The sequence below is a fragment of the Bombus impatiens genome, unplaced genomic scaffold, assembly GCF_000188095.3.
Source record: "Bombus impatiens unplaced genomic scaffold, BIMP_2.2 scf_0525, whole genome shotgun sequence".
NCBI lineage: Eukaryota > Metazoa > Arthropoda > Insecta > Hymenoptera > Apidae > Bombus > Bombus impatiens.
The window spans coordinates 450249-470257 of NT_176944.1; the positions used below are offsets into that span (position 1 = coordinate 450249).

A 20009-nucleotide genomic window follows, 5' to 3' on the forward strand; every position below is an offset into this window, starting at 1 on the left:
CGATTCCGGCGGGTCACGCTCCACGACCAACCGCTTAACGGACGTGCGGCCTGTTGTAAGCCGATGATGCATAATGTATCGTGAGTCAATGAATTAGGCAAATTATTTCGTATATGAGATCAATTAGAAGAAGTCATTTAACGCTTTCATACATAGTTTCGAATTTTCTTTCAATTAAATAAGTCGACGGGATCCAAGAATCCCATTAATGGATGTTGTAGTGATTTTTAGATTACATCGACTTACTTAATTGTATCATGGATCATTTAGAAGCCATAATACCAAAGCTCCATCTATTAAATCGAAATAGAAAAATTAGCGGTGGCCGATTGATACTGTGGCCGATAATCGTTCGGTAGCGAGATTTCCATAAGCAGATGCAAAGCAGTCGCGGATACTTCCGTGGGAGGCAAAGATCGATAGGAAGCCGGTCGTCGTGGGATTTAAAGGCCCGTAATTGATTTCCTGCCGGTGGTCGCTGGAATTCCAGGCTGCACGCGCCCTTTACCCTTTCAACGGTGCTCAGGGTTCAGCCTACGCGTGCCTGGGCGTGGCGAGGAATCCTTGCGGCTGAAATCCCGCGGAAGATGCCTGTCGAAGGTCAAACGACGTCCGTCCGCTCGTCTATTCTCACTGTGAAAGATAATCGCATTTCAAAGTGCGCCAATGGCAGCCGAATGAACACCCAGCAATATTGATCAGCTGAACTGGTGTACTGAACTTTGACATTTGATAGAGCCCGGCGAAAGCGGTTGCATGTACTCCGCTAGAGCGTTGGCAGTTTCGTTTTGTACGGAGATTTAGATCGTAGTGATGGAGACGCAAGGGTTGTTCTTTAACCATGCGAAGGTCGAGGTTGATCCCACTGATACATACGAAATATTGTAATAAATATTTTTGAATGACCTCGTAAAGCTTGTTGATGAAGAGCAGCTGGTGTATGATACATCTTTATGTGCTTATTTCTCAAGGCTAGGCATAATACAAGTATTATACTTCTGAGTTATGAATATAGCGGATCTTCTGTTAATTTTGTTATTAAATCGAAGTTCGTATTAAAAGTATCAACAATAATTTTCTTTGTTTCGGTAGAGTTTTGTGACAAAATTTTCTAAGGCAATCGCAGTCTGAGTTAACTCCTTTGTTTACGTTCTTCGTGTCTATGGTAGATTTACTGATTCCAAAGTCTCGGATTGTAGCGTATAGTTCCACCGTTTAGAAGCCATACTAATTAAGATTATACATACAATGAATAGTAGAAGAACGTGATGACATTACGTTACAAGTACTTTTTAATATTTTATATGCATGTTTCTAATGTATTTTCCAAATGTGTCAATATGTACTCTACTTTTGATATTTTACAGATTTTTGCATTCGTGTACATCCTTGTACAATTTTATATATTTACACTTGTCATATATAAACATCCACAATATAACCGTATCCCACCAAACTGTCGCCAGCTTAAACTGCAAACTCTAAGCTCTGCCAATAACTTCGAACATGGTTCGATGGTAAACAGTGTTCTCAGTGAGATACTGTACCACGGAAGACGGCCAAGTTCCGGAATCATAAAACGTAATTGGTAATAAAGGAGGAAGCAGTTAACAACGATGGATTCTCGGTTGATGGAAGACAGAGATTTTGGCTGTTTTTGGTGATAAAGTTTCCGGATGGAATAACCGTTAAGCCGAGTCGAACTAGGGAGAAACGTGGATGGTTTTGGGTCAAGGCTGCGATACTGTCACCCTCGAACGCCTTTGTCCACCCTTCTCAAGGTGATTCCCGTCGTTCGCTGAATCAGGTTGATTCTGAGTTTCCGTCTATTGGCAGACAACGTCCAACTGTCGCCGTCTGTAATTCTATAATTAGGCTCGCGCGTTAATTAGAGAACATCGAACGAACGTAGCGAAAGTGGGCTGTCCACTTGTGCTTTAGCTCCAAGTTTACCTGCCTTTGCTGATAGGCGAAGTTTCGTTGCTCAACGGGAGAACGTTGCTTTCTACTCGTTTGATCGATCGACCAACGTAGAGTGGACTTGGTTTCTGATTTAGCGGCTTTGTCGGTAAACCAAGATGTGATGAAGATTGAGAAGGGCATTGCTTGATACTCCGTTGAATTAGCCGATGCTATCACGTTACGAAAAATTCGTCTGCTTGTGTACTTATTTTCTTCTAGATAAATTCGAGTGAAATTATTATCGATATGTTTCTTGGAAGTTCCAGATGTCAGGTTTTGAATCTATAAAAATTTATTTGTCTTTTATTTATTGGTCTTTAATATACTGCCATGAACGTTCGACATATAAACAATATTCATCAATATATATAAGTAAATGTACGACATAATTAACGCATAGAATGAAACCAAGTAATGCAAAGTAACACTACATGCAGTATGCGGCGGAATAACATGTACAAGTGGCACATGGAGTGATTCTTTCTTCTACACGAACATGAAGCGATTATTTACGAAAAAAATGAGAAAAATATATAGGATAGAATCTTTTTATTTCCGATTTAGTTTTTGAGAAAATCGAGTTTGAAAATTTATCAAATACGCTCGAACGTGGTTAATTCTGGATTGAACAGAAGTAAATAATCGAAAATGTAGGATAAAGTTTATTCATAAGACGCTTTGTCTACGAGAAGAATAAATCAGAAATTTTTCCGATACACGTGTATTAGACAAATTTTTGACCAAATATGCTCACATTCTATTTTCTTAAAAATGAAACTTCAAACGGAAAAATTTCTTTTCACATTTTCTGTTTATTTTTACATTTAGGATAACCTCTTATCGATTGTTTACTCATATCCAGTCTTGACAAGTTTTTAAATTTGATTTTCTTGAAAACGAAGAATTATGCGAAGAAATTTTATTCTACAACTTCTTACTTTTTCCATACAGGATCGCCTTATACTCTCTCGTTCATGTTATTCGGACACATCCTGTATAATTACCTAGCTGTAATAGAGTACGATGAACATATGACATACATATCATACATATAGGAGGGAATTACTAGGAATTATACATAATAGGAATCTATAGTACGAATTAAACATTATAATCATAACATCTGATATTAAAATATTAAAATTGAAAAATCCTTAGAAAATATAATTGATCAGTGTTTGTACCCAAATGAAAATCAAGATTAATTTTGTCAGAAACATTTGCATGCTTTTAGTAGATATTTTTAAAACCAATGTAATTATTATTCTCTATATACTACTTTTTAAATCTACCAATTATCTTCTATTTTCAATATTTGTAACAAACACACTTTTCTGTTTTAGGTGAGAATTTACGAATTTACAAAAACATTCAACTCTTCTGGTAAAGTATACAATTTGAGATTTTCTAAGCTGTAAGTCAAACATTCGTACTTTTCTAGTCAGGAAGAAATAATTCTTAATACAATATTTCTAGGGCATCGTATTAACTTTCATTTATATATTCATAGTAATTAGAATTTCCTTCATAGGAAAATGTTATTGTTCTACCTAACACAGACTAAGATAAGCTTTATATTCTTCCTTATTATGTAACATTTGAAATGGAACAAAGCTTAAATCGATTGCCAAAATCATTTTAAACTGATTCTCATTGGGAAGCATTGATGCATTGAATTTCCAAAATTCATCGAGATTTTCGAAGAGGAGTTCTGAAAATATCGTACGGTTTACGATAGTTCGCGTAGTATTTGTTACAAGCAACGCATGTCGCAGCGGCGTACGACACTTGCGTGACATCGGTGTGCATGTTCACGAATACGCGAAGAGAGCGTCGCCGATGGAACGTGCAATTTAATTGAAACACGCTCTGTTCATATGCATACGATTAACGTTGGTCGGCGTGCGTGCCTCTCGCGAGCTATTCGCGTGAATAACGGAACGACTAGAAACGGTGCGGTTAACGTGCGTGAAAATTCACGGTGTTCCTTGTACGCTGTTGATTGTTGATTGTATGCTAAACAGCCCGTTGCTTGTGATTTGCTAGACTGTTGGTTACCGCGATGGAAAAAGCTTGTCGGTTTAGAATATCATATGTGTTACGTTCTAACGCGAGTGTGAAGTAATTTAAGCGGGAATTTCTTGAACCATTCTTTTGTTGAACTTTTGTCTCGTGTGATAAATAGCAGTTGCATTCACGATCAAGTTCAATTTTTAGCATAATTTCAGAGTGAAATTGAAGTATGGATTGTTTGGTAGAATATAGCGTAGTATGTATACATAGAACTTACATTCCACTGAATAATGTATGATACTGTTTATTTTGCTGACCTTTCAATATCAGGTATCTTCACCTTTAACTTTTAACTTTTCACATCTAAACTATGCATTTTTTAAAGTAGTTTTAAGGTATTCAATAGCCCGTTATTAGAATATAAATGATAATGGATCTATGTTATTATTCGACGAATGAATGCATGAAAGTTTAATAATTTTCACCTATTTCTCATCGATACACGAAGTACTGGTTTGTATAATAACGTAATACTGTTTCTATCGACTACTTCCGGACACTACTATCCAATCCTATCTTGTTGCATTTACTATGCAACTAGGAGCAGTATTTATCTAAATTCCATATTTAATTATTTGGCAGATATGCAGAATAATTTTCCCTCAAATATACAGCAGAATTTAACGATCCTTAATAATGAAAAGCAACGCTATAAACTATCCGAATAAATTGACAGTAATACAATGAAAGATTATTAAATGTGAGTAATACGTTTCATATTTTAAATTGTCTTATTTGTTATTTTAATCTAGACAATTATAGTATTTAATCACTGAAAAGCTGATTCAAAGAAATGCATATATTGGAAAAGACGCAGGATAAGTGGTTAAAGACGATCATATCCAGCCACTTTTGTACACTATGTGATACGTGATGACCTTCAATTATTCTACAATTAATGGACTGATCGAAATTCCTTTTACATTTGGAGGAGCTTTTTTTTATCAATATTCTCTCTTTTTTTCTTGCATCTTCTCCAATTCTTTCATCTTGCAATAAATCCATTATATACACGACTGCTTTATTGAAACAAAATTAAAATGAAGTATGCAAATATATATGTTCTATGTGATTAAAATTATTATAAAGAACGCTACTATAAAGAACGCTATAAGCTTAGAAAATTGAAATTAAAATTATTACAAAAGAGAATACCATTAGACTATGATGCTTCGTTTATTAATTTACTAAATATTTAAATCCCCAAATGGGGGCTAATAATGAAAAATGAGTCAAATTCTGATGAACTAACATGTAGCTCAACATTTTTTCAAACAGGAAAATTACTTCAAAGGAGAAACAAATAATTTGCACTATCGGTGTTTCGCGAACTACTAAGATGTCCGTTGAATATTAATCGCCTGCGAATAAACTTCTTATCACGGTCGTCGTGTATTCAATACCTGACCGCGTGTAAATCGTTCGCTCAGACGGGTCCAGGTTAATCTCGAAATTTCCTCTCAGCGAACTTGATCGATCAACGGTACGGAACACGTGTACTGGGAATTTCGGCCATGCAATTATTCTGGGGAAAAGTGCGACCTTGCGAGCAGCACCGTTCGCGATAATGCATAGTCGCTTTTCGGTTGACCCATATCCAGTTTCCATAGGTTTCGTTGAAAAGGGAGTTTCTATTACGTTAAATTTACTCAGCGGATCACGAGGAAAAAGAAAAAATCGGCCTTGTACTGTTGGCGAAGGAGCGTGGCATTTTCAACGAAGTGTCGTAGTATCAGGTTACTGGTAATTTAGAGAAGTTTCAAACTGGAAACTTTGCAGTGTATTGAGCAATAAATTTTAATAAATTTGAAGGAAATTTAGTTTAGTAAAACTTATTGTTAGTGAGTTTCGCTGCATTACTTCTTATTCTTCCCTCGTCTTTCTTTACTGTTAATTCTGTTGCGTTTCTCGAATTGTTGTGTTTCAATCTTAATCTCGTGTTAACAAATGAAATGACATTTTTATATCGATAAGAATTTCATTTTCAAACTTAAGTGCATTTAATATATCTGTTGTACTTGCGCATTTAGTATGTTAATAACAATTTTATTCCTAAACTTAAGAAATTTTTTACTAATAGGAAAATACAATTGAGCCGAGAAAACGAAGAACGCAACAAGGTTAAATTAACATAACGATAAAAAATTCTTCTATTGAAAATAGAAATAAATATTAAGAAAGTGAATCTTTATATATTTTGGTATAAGATTGTTTGTATTGTTCATAAATAAGAATGTTTACATTTATAGTAATATGTTTCGTTGACATAAAGAATAGATGAGAGTTAAGTAAGGTTCATGATATTGAAACAAAATATTAACTGTAGTTGGAGATACGAGCTTTACATAAGAGAGACATACAATGGGTTTTGTTCCATTAAGATAGCATATAGTCGCATAAATTCTGAGAATTAGAGTGAGAAATTGGGTTTCATTCTCGTTACGTACCAATGCTACCTCGAATGATCGTAATCCCTTTTGAAAGCTTGTGTGCATGTACATCGAAGTATCAAAGTTAGTTATATAGGTTCGTAGAACTAGGAAGGTGTAATGAGAAACTGTAGATTATAATAAAACCATCTTCTGTTGAATTAATATTTGTTTTTATTATATTGACATGTAGTTAATTGCTCCAGCATTATCTGAATTTGTTGCAATTAAACATCCCCGTAGCAAGCAAGGAAATTTGAAAATTCTTGTGGTTGCGGTAAGTCAAAGAGACATCGACGCATTGTCTGTCCTTTCTTGAAATATCTTTACACATTAAAATAACACATTAATACTAAGCAGTATATTTTTTAATATCTCTTAACTTAAAAGAAGTAATATATTCTTTCAAAGTCCTCAATAATATATCTCAAAAAAATTAGACACAAGAAAATGTAAAATCCCATGCACGTGTGACATGCTCCACATAAATTCCAAAGCTATTTCTCCTGTCCAAACAGTCTCCATCGTTCCGATCATCCCATTGCTCTCCGCCTTTTCAACCCTCCAAACCAAACACTATTTCCATATTATGCCACCTCCTTTCCTCTGGTTCACAGTCGTTCACTTCTCCCCTTCGACGTTTCACGCTTGTTTCATTACCCAGTTGAAGCCAACTCATCTAAACTGAAAACCCAAAGCCCGAGATCAAATAATCGAAAGCTCCTTATCTCCTTTACCAAACGGTTCACCGTGACCAGGCGAAATTGGCGTGCACACAACCACGCGTTCAGCATCCTGGCACACGATTCCAGCAGACAGATATAAGCTGCCTCTCGAGCCGCATGCTTCCGGAGCCAGCACCCATCCCTTACTGCTCGATTTCCTGACCCCTTGTTTCCCTCTGCATTTTAGGATCCATCGGGACTCCTCTACGGGGCCACGATAAGCGTCCAGAGTTTCGAAACTCATCCCGATCACGACGAAGAGTGCACATTCGAAAGCAATCGTATTGGCGTTCGTCGATGTGCCTCCTCCTCCCTCCGGACGATTATGCGGGTCCGGCCACTAGATGGAAAATAAACGTACTCGACAAGTTCCTGCTAACTTTCAACTTTCCTCGCTGTTTCTTTCCGATTCTGCATTGTATTATTTTTTTCTTGAACATTCTTCCCTTTGAATTGCATCGTAGTTTGAAGGAAATAGATTTAGCAGTTTATCATTCGGATCCGTTATATTTTGAATTTTGTAAATTACGTTAATTCGTAGTTGATATTGTCGGTTTATAGATGATCGTTACACTGTGGATTATTATAATTTTATAGTGGCGGATAGAAAATAATTAAAAATCGACACGCGTTTTATCATTTTCATAACAATTGTGTATTCTGTTCGATATATTACATTTACTCGTTGCTTTTGCTTAAAATAAATCCACTTTGTAAAATTATCGTGTCTTGTCGTACTTCTCATTTTACGAACTTTCTTTTGTCTGCCACTGTTCGTGAAATGTGTAAGATGCAGAAACGTTCTTGAGTTTGATCATCGTTGTAGTAGACACGTATTCGAAGAAACTAGTGTTTCGATGAACGAAACACGACAAAAAGTTTGAAGACTGCAGCGCATATATTCACAAAAATCTATTTCAGATTTGATTACATTGACGTATTGAGCTCGTTAGAACGTCAATTTATCGGAATACATAATCGATGTAACCTTAGAAGTTAGAGTTACCGAGGTTCAACAGTATTGTCTATAAGAAATTGAAAATGTGATTGATCGGTTAATTCGTCTTCGTCTATTAAAATTTGATAAATTCGCTTTGGCTAACAATCGATAATAATTTCCTATTCGTTCGCGATTTACGTTCCCTTTTTGTATACGCATGATAATCGAGGTCAAAGCGTGTGTCAGGTCCACGTTTTGAGGTATCCAGGAACAGCGCAGTGTATCCAGCTGGGATTTCCAGGACGTCGACGAGCTGAAATGCAGATCCGTCCGTTGTTGCAAAATAATTCGCTTTTCCGTGTCGGTGAAATTGAAGCTTGTTTGAAGCTAACCGAGTTTACGTTGTTAAGGTGTCATATCTTTGATGAATAGTTTGTCACGTTTATCACTAGTGAATAAAATCTGATATTTGATAAAAGAGATATGGGAATACTATTTTTAAATAGTCGAGAGATTTTATATTGTACAAATATTTTCGAATGTGTGTTACACTGGATTATAATTGTATTGTTTGCGGTGGTTTGAAGTATTTATAAGGTGCAAAGTTATTCTCTCTTTCTTTATTTTAAAATCTAGGTTAAAACAATTTTTATATCTGTTAATTCTGTGGAATCAACGTTCCTGTGACAATTTATTTTTCATTTACTTACGAATGAATAGAGCTTAAAATCGGACAATCATAACTTCGATGAATTGTCACGTTTGTCACGAATAGATAGAATCTAGTTGGTGATGAAATTATTTTAAAAACCAGTCTATGTTATACGACAAAGTATCTCTTTTATCTTCGAAAGTGGATTAATCTTGTGTGACATGTTCTAATTTTTTAAATTACGACCTAGTTCTCTTTCGGAAAGAAACTTCACAGCTTGTTTCCATAGAAATTAAAAAAAAAGAGAGAAAAAGAGCGAGAAAACAGAAAGATTAAAAATTACAAAATAAGAGAAGTTAATAAGATCTTCGTATTTAAATTCCACGCAAGATGTCCTTCTTTCATATCGGTGAATTACGATCACCAAGAACAAAAAAGCTTTTTCAGATTATAAATCGCCAGAAAGAGTCTATTGGGCAAAGACCATATCATCGAGCATAGCGAGTGGCACATGATCGTATGTTGGTCGTTGTACACGCGTACATACTAACGAGATATTTCATAACGGCAGATTAGCGGGTTCCATAGTCCCCGTGGCGGCAATTAATCCCGAGGCTACGAGCGGGTGCAGCCGCGAGCACGAACAATTTACTGTGCCCCCGAAATTAATTTCACTCGTTCGACATCGACGCTTCGTAGAAATCGCTTTGTGGCCTTTTTCCCTTCTCCGAATTGGAGATTGAAAACCACATTTTTTGCTTTTGCCATTTGAATTCGGATCCACCTTCCGTTCAATGGTACACGATATCGGCGACGCGTGCTTCTTTTAGTAGACAGGAAATAAACGTGGACGTATAAATTTCGTTCGTCTGAAATTCTGGTCAAACAGTTTTTCGTACGCGTGAATGAAACTCGAAATGAAGTTTCAATTTCACTAAAGCGATTTCCATTCTCTTTGGTTTTGGCTCCTGTTCGACACTGATGGTTTTTGTCGAACGTCAATTCTAAAATTTGTGTCAGTTCTAATATAATAGCAAAGTATTACGTCGTTCTGGTAATTTATTTCGTGACTCATATGTATTCGTCACGTATATTATTTAACATCATATTATATATCATCATAAAATTTAGAATGAACATATAATGTTAAATAGCTGTCTAACAAATACATAGGAACCATGTAAAAGTCAAACAATATCAACTTTATCAATTGTAATTATTCGGTTTATGAAAGATTAAATAAAAATCATATCTATATTAGTATAATTAAAATTAAAAACTTTACCAGAAGTGGATCAGTTTGACTTCTGAGTGGTTCGTAGTGAAACTTCGTAGTAAAATTGAAAAATATTAGTATGGTAATATCGTTAAAAGATAACAGAGAAAATACGATAAAAGTCACAAGGATAAAAATGTTTTAACGACAAAAATTCATGAAAATAAAAAATTAGGCTCAGTCAAAACGATATTTCATTTTCACATGCTTTTTCGCTCAATTTTAAATTAATCTCACATCAAACAGGATTAATTCGCAACAACGTTTTATTCAGACTCCTGCTGGAATTCTATCGTCTATTCTTATACACCTCAGCTAGAATCGACTCGTTATTTTAATCCGTAAATGACGTCAAAACCGTCGACCATTGTTCGATACTCATTCGGAGCGAACGGCAATTTTATTCAAATTGGTGCAAATCGTTCCCGTGGAAACATGACACACGTCAGATCATAAAATGTCGCTGTGTTCGCGACCCCTTCGACTTCAACCCTTTTCCCTCCTGTCACATTTAATTATCCCGGCCATTTACGTAACCCAATTCCCCAGTAAATTATTGCAGGGCCACCTGTTAAATCACGCATACGGGAATGCTTAATTGTGCCTTCACCGCGGTGAATAAATCAGGCGATTAAAAGAACGAGAAAACGAGCTGGAGAACAGGAAATCATGAGTAACTCATCCTCTGCGAAGTCCTGGAATTTATTTGGATTTCAAAATACGTTCTACATTTTGTTATTAGATTATAGAATCAGAGAAAAAGTTTCGTGAAAATTCTTTAATTTCCTCAATCTCTAGATCTTCTTCGAAATGATTTTTATTGCAAAGTGAGGTATCGAATATATGTAGACGTATAGACTACGTCATGTCGTTTCCTATAAGTTGCAATTACGGTTTTAATAGTGGTTTTACTTTTTCTTTATTCAATATACTGATATATTAGACTAAAACTTGATCAAAACTATTATTATACAGAATAATATAATTTTCTATTGCCTGTAACTTGGTTATATAAACTGAATGTAATATAGGAACAAATGCAGTAATATACAGTAATGTAATAGATTAGATAAATATCATTGGATCGAGGCTATTATCATACAAAATAATATAACTTTCTGCCACTTGATTAAACAGAATACATACGAACTGAATCGTAGAAGGTACGTGAAACAAATATGATCCTTAACGAGATACCTTCATTTATGGAGCTTCTTTTCAAAACGTATACGCGTCTAACAACAGTATTCTTTGCTGAGTACGCTGATCAGAGAGCAGCCTCTGTTCTTTAGGGTAGCAGAGATTGTTTCGTACGGAATGTTCTCTTTGTTCAGGAAAAGTGGAGCGTCGTGTTCTATGGATCAGCGAAGATTCGTGATTTTGCTACGGGCATGTTGTTCAACTTTGTGGTTTCTCCAGCGTCATCATTTCTGAAATTCGGGACATCTCGTTCCATGAGTCTTTCAGTTCTTCAACGTACACCTTCCATAAATCATCCTTGTTATGGAATTCGTTGAGAAAAATAGAACGCTTTGTTCGTTTTTTAGTATTTTTCAAATTCTTTAACACTGAAACTACCTAAATCTGGGAAATCCTTAGGAATTTATTAAAACCTTCGATATTATTGTTTGGTTTATAACCTTGAGCTAAGAAGCATTCGTAAATTCTGATAAATAATAGAATTTTTCCTTTTTCCTTCTTTCTGCTCTACACCTGTTTCTTAATTATTGACTTATTTATGTATTCATGCATATGTATATATTTATTATATTTTTGCAAATATTTTGACATTCGTGTTACTACTTTTTCCATTAAATTTGTTTTCCTCTGATTCCGCTCTTTATAAATGATCGTTCAAGTCATGAAGTTACACGATGGTCTCATGTAACCCAGTTTAGTTCTCTTTTCAATTTTGTTTAAATTACATCTAATTCGTGAAATGATTTTTTTCAATCTCTTGACATGAAATTTTCAGCTCGTCGATAGTTTATTGTTAATATACTATTATTTATTATTGGAGATTTATATCTGCAGTCACGTAGGTTTCATTTATACGTGGTATACAGATTACACGAATTTATATTTAAACATGAGCAGAGACAGATTACCCTATATTTCAAACAAGCTATAATTGGCAACCGGGAAACCAAAATTCGTCGAGCCTCCTTCGGCCAGATTTAATCCAGGAATTGCCGTTTCCGTAGCCACATCAAACGGACTCGTTCCCGCGTAGCAAACCCATTTAATTAATGAATTAATTATCGCGAACCGGTGTAATAACGACCATTAGTCCGTGACTCAAAGCTTCTCAATTATTTACGTCATTTTCATAGAACGATTGTTAAGACGTCGAGCATACACTTAATATTTCATTACAAAAAATCCCCAGCTGAAGTTCAACGTGACTGAGATAATATTCCTATTATGAATATGAAATATGTATATTTTATGAATATCATTAAAATTCCTCATTATTAATTTAAGGAAAAGAACTAAGTTTTAATGTTAAATCTGAATCGATACCACAGATAAAAATTCACCTAATCCGCCATCTGCATACTGGGTCGTTTTCAAACAGTATAATTTTAAGTAATTTCTTATTCTTCCCAAATTTTTGGTTGAATTTTGCTTCGCTTAAAAAGACCGAGGTAGCATGTTACAATAAAAACTAACGGATGATATTCTAGAAACTTGGGAGAGTATTCGAGAATTTTGGGGGATTTTAAACCCCAGAAGTCTAAGAAAGAATTGCATAGACTTAAACGACCAAGTATGCGGGAAACGCCATTAAAAATAAGTTTACGGTTAGAAGATGAAATTAAAAATTATAGTATATGGTTTATACTATATTATTCTATTGATTAAATTGTCTACTTATCGTTCTTCTATTAATAAATGCGTGTTTTAATTGGCATATAATTGGCACGATCGCTGCTATTTCAAATATTAATATACACAACGAATGATAAAATTTCAATACATTGAAAGTATTCAAATTTGTACATTATTGCAGAATATTATTATAGAAATATTCCAGTTTCTCATAATTCGATTCTCGCTACTCTTTCTCAAAAATTTAATCAGAATTTCATTATCTATTCCATGACTAATTTCGAATAATATCCACCGTTGCTGTATTGTATCTGCATGCAATACTTTAACATCGAAATCAGGTTACAAAGCTTCATTAGCCTGTAGATGCGATTAATCGTTTCCACGCTTCTGCATTCCTTTATCTCCGGAATAAATAATTTCTCGCACGGCAGATGAACCGTGCGATCGGAAAGTAATAAAAGGGAACTTGCCAGATGCTAATTACTTGGAAATCGTTAGGCGACGAAGGGACCGACGGCGTTGCATCGCTTAAAGTCCCTCGGAACTTTATTATATTAGGATGAATCGGCGAACCGTGAGATAGTTAAGTAAAGTAGAGTTTAATGTGCTGAAAGGTTTAAACGGCGGCGAAGTGTGGACGGTGAGCTAGTGCTTCTTTCGACCCGAATAACGATTCCATAGTCCACGTTCTCTATTATTAAATCGTTGGATAAAGGAATCCTGTTCTCTGCAATCGGCCAAGCACGCCGATGTTCCAACAAAGAGGATACAAAATTCAATAATAAAACGAATTCTGTGAAATTTTCTTAATCATTTGTGATAAAAGAAGCGAACACACGCACGCATTTTCACATATTTATTTCTTAGTAACTATTGCTTCTTTAGAATTTTGAGGATGTTTTAACAATTTTCATTTCTAAAGGATTAACCTTGCACGTTAGATAGAATATAAACGATAGCAAGCACATAAACGATACATCGAGTAAAATACTTACTGTTCCACTGATATTTGCGATAATTGCACGTAAGTGGCTATAGTGAATGAAATAAATAGATATAAGCTAAATTAAATTGTAACAGAATCGTACATTAAAATAAAATTTCAAGTCATGAATGGCAGGGTCAAAATAATGCTCCTTGTTCACTTATTTCGCTCTTTTGCTGGTAACAATCGCAGTAACTCCGCGAGTAAAAACAGAATAAATTCCAGAAACTTCATGTATCGAATAATTTCCCAATTCACAATCCTATCTTACGGGCCCCTGTTCCACGAGATTCCTCAATTATTCATGACAAAAGATCCCAACAACAGTCAGCCTGCAACCTAAATAATGCATTAACAAAGAAGCCGAAGAAAAGATGGAGCAACAATCAATTTTCAATGAAAATCACAGCGCTCCTTATCCGTCTGAAACAAGTGTAAGCCCGGTCCTGGCGACAGGTCGCTTTGTTTATCGCAAGAGCCGACGCACCAGACCATTTCAGCTTATCCACCCCCTCGTTGTCCCAACCCCCCGACCGTTCCGGACGCAGCGTTCGCGAACAAACGATACTCTTTCTGCCTGGCGGGACACGGCACATTCGTGAGTATGAAAAAGAATTGCCACCCCCCGCCCTCACCGTGCTACCCTCGCCCAACGGTAACAAGAGCTTAATCTCTGCAGCTTTTCTCCCTTCCCGAAAGCTACGATGGAGACTCGGCGTTTGTACGCGCACACTGTAGCGGACGATTCACGCAACCGACGTCGGATTATACCCCTTTTTCAGTCGAAGATAGGGAGGGAAAGGGAGGTGGAAACAGGAACAGAGAGCGGGCTGAATGGTTTAGCGAAGTTTAACGCTTCGCGGTATCACTATTTTCTTCGATTTTTCATCGTCTTTCTCCAACTCTTTCACGGTAAATCGGTAAAATGGTATTTTTTGAACTTTTCGCTTAGGTCTTGTTTGTTTTTCGTTATCATAGCTCAAACTTAAGCGAGTGGCTCGCAATTTCAATGGGAGAGTAGTTTTCAAGTTATTTCGATAGCCTCGAGGGTTTTCGAAGATCTTTGAAGATATTTGACTTTCTCTTTTGGCATTGCAGTGCGGAGCTTTGAGTTTGGGACTCAATGTATTCAACACAACCGTACATGCAATTTTTATAATTAATGCTGCAGTACAGTTTCACTATCGATGCCTTTAGTGCCGATTGTAATCAACCTTAACGAGAACTATAGAATTTTCAAAACCTAGAAGCAAAAATTTCTATTATACCAGTAATAAAAGATGGGGCCAACGAGTTATCGATTTAAATCGTTTCTTAGGAATTTTATTGAGAATAACAAATATTTCTGACGAATCCAAACGTGAACTATATTCTAAATAATATTCCCGGAGACAAATATTAAATTTTGTATAATTCTAGAAAATTACACATTACAAAATTATTAGGAAATTATACGATTTTTACAGTGAATAATTCCAATTTCACGCGTAATTATCAGAGTTTCCATACAGTGGCTCCATAAAGCTCCGAAAATCGAAATCATATTTTCTTCCTTCCCCATCAACTCGCCATCTCTTTTACGCGAGATCGCATCCCTCTGGAATCCCTGCCTAAGACCTTCATTCGTCAAAAGAAAAAGCTTCAGAAAGAGGCCCGTCGAAGGTTGCCGATGTGATCGTGAAAAGAACACGCGGACGTGAATCGACGAGCAGGATCTTCTCCTTTCGGATATTATTAATCCATGCCAGCAGCGGGTTCAACCCTTTCGCAGAAAGGATTATCCCGGTAATGCAGCTTCTTCCGTTGGTCCGTCACGGTTCTTCTCCGCCGTTTCTTTCCAGTTGGATCTCGCTCGAAGGGATGATGAAAACGCCCCGTTGAGTTGCCGCTGCGCGCACCCCCTAACAACGACGACGAGGGAGGGCTGAGAAGGGGATATAGGGGTGGCGTTCGCGTGATACGTAGAAAGCACGCTCGCCTACTACCACGAATTAGGTCACGAGCCAGCTGCGGGGCACGCGGAGAAAAATACCAACGGGCTACGAGAATGACGAGGGATGGCGGGGGTGGCGTACATCGATCGCGATTGTCCCACGAGCTCGACTTTTGCCAGGTCGCCGGCGAGGGTGGTAGTAAACAAGCGTGGAGACGACCTGCCTTTGTTAAAGAGAAGGACTCGTTACTTCTCGTTCTCCGTTCCCTCTGTTTTTATTCTTTTCTCGTTTTGTTTCTTTTCGCCTTTATTATTTTGATGTTGTTCCGATTCGTTTTGTTACAGTCGTTCGTGCTTTCGAATAGGTGTAAGGATATTTTCTTTGAGTTAGGAAAACGATTGCGGCAGGAGTTTGTAAGGAGGGTTGTTTGTGGTTCGATTGCTGTGTATGGTAGTTTTCCAGAATTGTTATACGGGGAATGGAAAATTATACTTTTCTGATTTATACGTTTTAGATTTATACGTTTGAGGTTATGCTATTGAGAGTTAGGAAGTTGTGTTAGGTAAGCAAGTTATTATTATTATTTATAACAGATAATGGAAAGGAATATGTACGTAATTATTATTTGAAATATTAGTATTTAATAGTGTACTGTAACATATTTTATATTGTACTTCGTGGTATTGTGTTTTTAATATCGCAGGCGGTATTGCTACTCGTATTTCTGGCACTCGATACTATGTTAAATTAATTAATGCTGTATTTTCAATGACCGAAATGTTGTTACTATACATACTATAGTATTCTGTATACCGTTCACCTATTGCGCTGGTATTGTATTTTTAACGCTGGAAACACTATTCTAAATTCCAGTATTTGCGTTTTACCGCTTTGTTTGATGAAGTTATTAGATTTTTGGTAAAAAGAACAGGCGTGACGATAGTGCAACGTTTTCCGTGATACATTTTCGGTTTTATCAGTTTTTAACGGAGTCGACGCAGTTTGCCTGCGAGGTGATAAATATAAAAGTAGGATAAACTCGGGCTTTGTTTCGCCTCGTTTTATCATTTTTTAATCGTGTCGCGATATCTTTCACGAGTGCGCCGATGAAGCCAAATAGCTATTTGCTTTTCATTATATTCTTATGGCAATTTTGTACATCGTAAATATGCCAATAAAAGTGGGTGGTCCTTTTTGTGACGCGCATTTTATTTACCTGCCGTTCATAGTCTTTTTATATTTACTGATAAGAGTGGCCATTCGCCAGCCATTCGCTAAAATGGAACATAAACGCCCACCTATACAAGCAATCACAGATGACATTCATATATTTTTTTATGCTTTTTAGGATCGTTTGCTTCCCCCGTGTTATGATTCAAGTGACCTTTCCGTTTCGAGTGTCGAATTTGTACTAATCCCCCAGGTATAGTACGCTGTTCGAGTTAAATTAGTTGAGCACTCCGTTGAAGATGCACTCTCGAGATTACAAAGCGTGCTATAATTAACGTTAAATGTTTCAGCTGCCGCTAAATTTGTTTAAATGTCAATCGTTCCTGACATTACTCCTTCTAAAACCAACGATATAAACAAATGGATGTTCCCTGATTCATTGTGAGTTTTCATTTCAATTTCACGTTAAAGTCGTCTCCAAGTCATTCAAAGTCTTTTTACTTGCCGAAATGAGAACGAGTTTGAATCCTAAAAGTACGTGATTAATATAAAATAAATACAAGTTACATTTTAAAATGTTGAACAGATCTCTGCCCAAATTCTATTTCTTTAATTGTGTTTATAAGAGTATGAATTCGCATAAACATATTTATTCTTCCTCTATTACAATATTCTATTTGACACATTTTTCATCGCTTTATCCCAACACATTCTATTTTAAACCATTCGACCAATGATTGAAATCCAAAGTAAAATTCGCATCCAGCTCAAAGCTTCTTCCACCAAATCGATTCCCGCCTCGATTATTCGGAAATCATCCGAAACTTCGATGTTTTTCGAGCCGGATTCAGGTCAAGAGAAGCATTTCCCCGAAGCATGTTCGCGTGACGATAAAGCAAACGAAAAATTCGCTCGGCCAATCGAGTTCAGAATGAAAGGCGATGCAACGGATTCAGAGAAACTTCTGCAAGATTGCGTGACTTCCTTGCAACGCGTATGTGTGTCGATTCAGAGTGAGGTGGTCTGGTCATGATTTCGCGGTGGTAACGTTCATAAAAGATCTCGACGAATCGGCCGGAATCCGAGCTTTCGAATCTTCGTCTTTTACTAAGTCATAATATCGACATTGCGCCGGAACGAGCTGGAATATCGATTCTCTATCCTGAATGGATCATTTCTCCCGAGGGAAGATGGTGCAATTTGCGTCACGAGACCCGGGGCACGTTTATTTTGCGTGTTGCCGCTAGAGCAGCTTTATGGTCGCGTATCACTTAGTTTAGAGACGAGCTGACGGAAGAGAATCGTCTCGATAGTCTTGGCATAGGCGTAAGCGGGTTGAGAAGCCACGTCGGCTCTGAACGGGGGATGAACTAATAAAAGTCGACAAGAAGAATTTCACCTGGAATGAGAACGTTATGTTAAACGTTTTCATTTATCTCTGGCTGGCTACCGAGTAAGGCAGAAGGTGGAAGAATTTTTCTTCCTATTTTTTTGCAGGTTACTTTATGGAGGAGCAGTTGGTACTGGTTGTATTCTTCGCTATGGCGCTCGAAGTAATTACTTCGAGTACTCTGTAACGAATAACAGTGATAACTATTTGAAATTTATTTGTTTCGAATAACGAACAATAGCATAGGGCAAAGGAATGAAATTGGCCATATGCCAGTAATACGTGGGTCTGTTCCAAATTAGTCATAATCTGCTATCATTGCTTTAAAAATTTGGAGTTATAAACTTTTTTGGCTCACCAAGAGACGAACGATGAAATAATGAAGAAGTTGTACGAATGTGATATTATTAGAAGGTAATTTATCTGTTATTTTATTAAGACACAAAAAGTCTACTAAAATAGCAAACATTTTACAAAATTCCGTCAAAAAGATTGTAAACGTGACCAAAATTGTTGTAATTTAAACATCATAGAAATATCATAGTGATCTTTAAGAAGAGCTTAAATTATTATTCTTAAACGGTAATTAAAAGCAAGCAGATCTGGGAGAGAGAACATAAAGCAGTTGGTAATCAAACATATTTTCTCTGCATATCTTTCTAATGCAATGGTAAAGATGAACAAAGGTATTTCACGATTATTGAGCTTTACAATTACTCAATGTTCATAGAAACTATATCTTTTTGGTTTATTCTTAAATCTACCCTTTTATATTGTACGTGACTGTGAACACAATAAAATCTTCGCAAGATTATCTATTTATGTGATCTTTAAATACTGTCAGCTACGCATCAATCTCCTTTGCAATGAAATTCATAACAGTTCCATTAGCATTTTCATATAGAATGATAGACGACTGTCAACGCTGGAGACCTCAATGAGTATTGAAAGAAATCACGCGATACGCGACAGAAACGAACGCAAGCAGCATACGAACAAGAACGTGGAGGTAAACCGTGAACTAAGTCCGAACGTTACGTGTGCAACGAAACGTAAGTAGACTACAATAGATTGCCAGATTGGTCTAGAAACTCCGTAATGCTGAAAACGCAGGCACCGTGAGCGTGTGTGAAAGAAGCTGGCGGAAGACGTGAACGAGGGCGAAAGGAAAGGTGGCTGAAAAGCGAATGAAAAGTATAAAATGCGACAAAGGCGGCAATGTTGGAGCAGCTCATCAGCGTTCGCCCAGAGAACGAAATTTTTTTGTCTTTGTCGAGATGCTGCTTATTTAAAGTCAGCCCTCCTTTACAATTGCAGCGTAAAAAAGAACTGAAATTTTGCTCGTTCCCAGGCGTATCTTTAACGTATAAGCATTGTAATACGTGTTTTTGTTTTAACGACTCTTAGTTCTTGTAGTAGGTGCTTTGCCTTTTCTTTCATTCCCATATTGAAATATCGTGCTCGAGAGATTTCGAGGTCAGAAGTTTATGTTTCAGTGAAAAATGCTCTAACTTTGGCTATGGCAGTGGTAATTATTAGGCAATTTTTTAAATGAATCACGAGATGTTAAATTATAATTGTGAACATTGAATATCGTATCTTAGTTATAATGCATATAGTTTTAACTTAAATTCGACT

At 36.5% G+C, this 20009-nt stretch overlaps 1 long non-coding RNA gene across 1 annotated transcript in view; it reads left to right on the top strand.

Moving 5' to 3' along the window:
• The first annotated feature begins 6 nt into the window (after positions 1-6).
• Positions 7-20009, top strand: part of LOC117151905 — a 119735-nt gene continuing 99732 nt past the window's right edge. The window contains exon 1 of the long non-coding RNA XR_004462066.1: positions 7-80. This is a non-coding gene — a long non-coding RNA (uncharacterized LOC117151905). The remainder of the gene's footprint in view (positions 81-20009) is intronic.